Source organism: Arachis duranensis, chromosome 3 (assembly GCF_000817695.3).
Source record: "Arachis duranensis cultivar V14167 chromosome 3, aradu.V14167.gnm2.J7QH, whole genome shotgun sequence".
Taxonomy (NCBI): domain Eukaryota; kingdom Viridiplantae; phylum Streptophyta; class Magnoliopsida; order Fabales; family Fabaceae; genus Arachis; species Arachis duranensis.
This window is the reverse complement of record NC_029774.3, coordinates 54,656,981-54,659,480: the sequence shown is the minus strand read 5'-3', so window position 1 is coordinate 54,659,480 and position 2,500 is coordinate 54,656,981. Positions and strand designations below refer to the sequence as shown.

Sequence of the window (2,500 nt, the reverse complement as noted above, 5' to 3'; positions counted from 1 at the left end):
AATGCAACAAAACTGCAAGTTTTATGGACTTCCATCTGAAGATCCTTATCAGTTTTTAACTGAGTTCTTGCAAATCTGTGAGACTGTAAAGACGAATGCAGTTGATCCTGAAGTCTACAGACTCATGCTTTTCCCTTTTGCTGTAAGAGACAGAGCTAGAATATGGTTGGATTCACAATCTAAGGATAGCCTGGACTCCTGGGATAAGATGGTCACTGCCTTCTTGGATAAATTCTTTCCTCCCCAAAACCTGAGCAAACTGAGAGTGGATGTTCAGACCTTCAAGCAAAAAGATGGTGAATCCCTCTATGAAGCTTGGGAAAGATATAAGCAGCTGACCAAAAGATGTCCATCATGTTTTCAGAATGGACCATATTAGATATATTCTATTATGGCCTGTCTGAATTTTCGAAAATGTCATTGGACCATTCTGCAGGTGGATCTATTCACCTAAAGAAAACGCCTGAAGAGGCTCAAGAACTCATTGACATGGTTGCAAACAACCAATTCATGTACACTTCTGAAAGGAATTCCGTGAATAATGGGATACCTCAGAAGAAAGGAGTTCTTGAAATTGATGCTCTGAATGCCATATTGGCTCAGAGCCTCAACAAGGCTTTAACAATGGTGGACGCAATAGGCTGAACAATAACAAGCCATATCCATCATCTTCTCAGCAACCGATAGAGAATTCTGAACAAAACACTTCCAATTTAGCCAATCTAGTCTCTGATCTGTCAAAGGCCACTTTCAGTTTCATGAGTGAAACAAGATCCTCCATAAAAAAACCTGGAGGCACAAGTGGGCCAGCTGAGTAAGAAAGTCATTGAAACTCCTCCCAGTATTCTCCCAAGCAATACAGAAGAGAATCCAAAAGGAGAGTGCAAGGCCATTGATGTGATCAAAGTGGCCGAATGCACAAGGGAGGAGGAGGACAAAAATCCTAGTGAGGAAGACCTCTTGGGACGTCCTTCAAGCAAGAAGGAGTTTCCTATTAAGGATCCAAAGGAATCTGAGGCTCATACAGAGACCATAGAGATTCCATTAAATCTCCTTCTGCCATTCATGAGCTCTGAAGACTATTCATACTCTGAAGAGGATGAAGATGTGACTGGAGAGCAAGTTGCTCAATATTTAGGAGCTATCATGAAGCTGAATGCCAAGCTGTTTGGTAATGAGACTTGGAAAAGTGAACCTCCCTTGCTCATTAGTAAACTAGATACGAACCTCCCTTGCTCATTAGTGAACTAGATTCTTGGATTCAGGAAACTCTACCTCAAAAGAAACAAGATCCTGGCAAGTTCTTAATACCTTGTACCATAGGCACCATGACCTTTGAAAAGGGTCTATGTGATCTAGGGTCAGGGATAAATCTTATGCCACTCTCTGTAATGGAGAAGCTGGGGATCATTGAGGTACAACCTGCCTTGTTCTCATTATAATTGGTAGACAAGTCATTGAGACAAGCTTATGGAATAGTGGAGGACGTGTTAGTAAAGGTTGAAGGCCTTTACATCCCTGCTGATTTCATAATCTTAGACACTAGGAAGGAAGAGGATGAATTCATCATCCTTGGAAGACCTTTCCTAGCCACAGTAGAAGCTGTGATAGATATCAATAGAGGTAAATTAGTCCTTCAATTGAATGGGGACTACCTTGTGTTTAAAGCACATGGCCATCCCTCTGTGACAAAAGAGAGTAAGCATGAAGAGCTTCTCTCAGTTCAGAGTCAAGAAGAGCCCCCACAGTCAAACTCTAAATTTGGTGTTGTGAGGCCACAACCAAACACTAAGTTTGGTGTTAAGATCCCATATCCAAACTCTAAGTTTGGTGTTGGGACTATACAACATTGACCAGATCACCTTTGTGGCTCCATGAGAGCCACTGTCAAGCTATTGACATTAAAGAAGCGCTTGTTGGGAGGCAACCCAATTTTATTTATCTAATTTTTATTTTATTGTTATTTTATGTTTTATTAGGTACATGATCATGAGGAGTCACGAAAAAATCAAAAAAAAATTAAAAACAGAGTCAAAAACAGAAGAAAAAAATTTTGAGAAGAAAAGCTGGCGCTAAACGCCAGTAACAAGCATGAAACTGGCGTTCAACGCCAGAAACATGCTTTACATGGGCGTTGAACGCCTAGAATGTGCACCACACGGCGTTTAAACGCCAGAATGATGTGCAAGGGCAATTTACATGCCTATTTGGTGCAGGGATGGAATTCCTTGACACCTCAGGATCTGTGGACCCCACAGGATCCCCACCTACTATATTCCTACCCTACCTCCTAATCCTATTTTTGTGATGACTATTCCCCATGTCACACTTCCCAAACACTCTTCACCAATCACCTCAATTCCTCTTCCCAATCACCCCCTTCACCACTCACATCCATCCACTCTTCCCCATAAACCCCACTGGTGCACGAATTTGTAATTCGCACAACTAACCAGCAAGTGCACTGGGTCGTCCAAGTAATACCTTACGTGAGTAAGGG

At 41.9% G+C, this 2,500-nt stretch overlaps 1 non-coding gene across 1 annotated transcript; it reads right to left on the bottom strand.

The window, feature by feature from the left end:
• Positions 1-256: 256 nt before the first annotated feature.
• Positions 257-361, bottom strand: LOC127746234 (small nucleolar RNA R71). Its single transcript, XR_008007854.1, has one exon. It is a non-coding gene; the product is annotated as a small nucleolar RNA R71 (small nucleolar RNA).
• Positions 362-2,500: the final 2,139 nt, after the last annotated feature.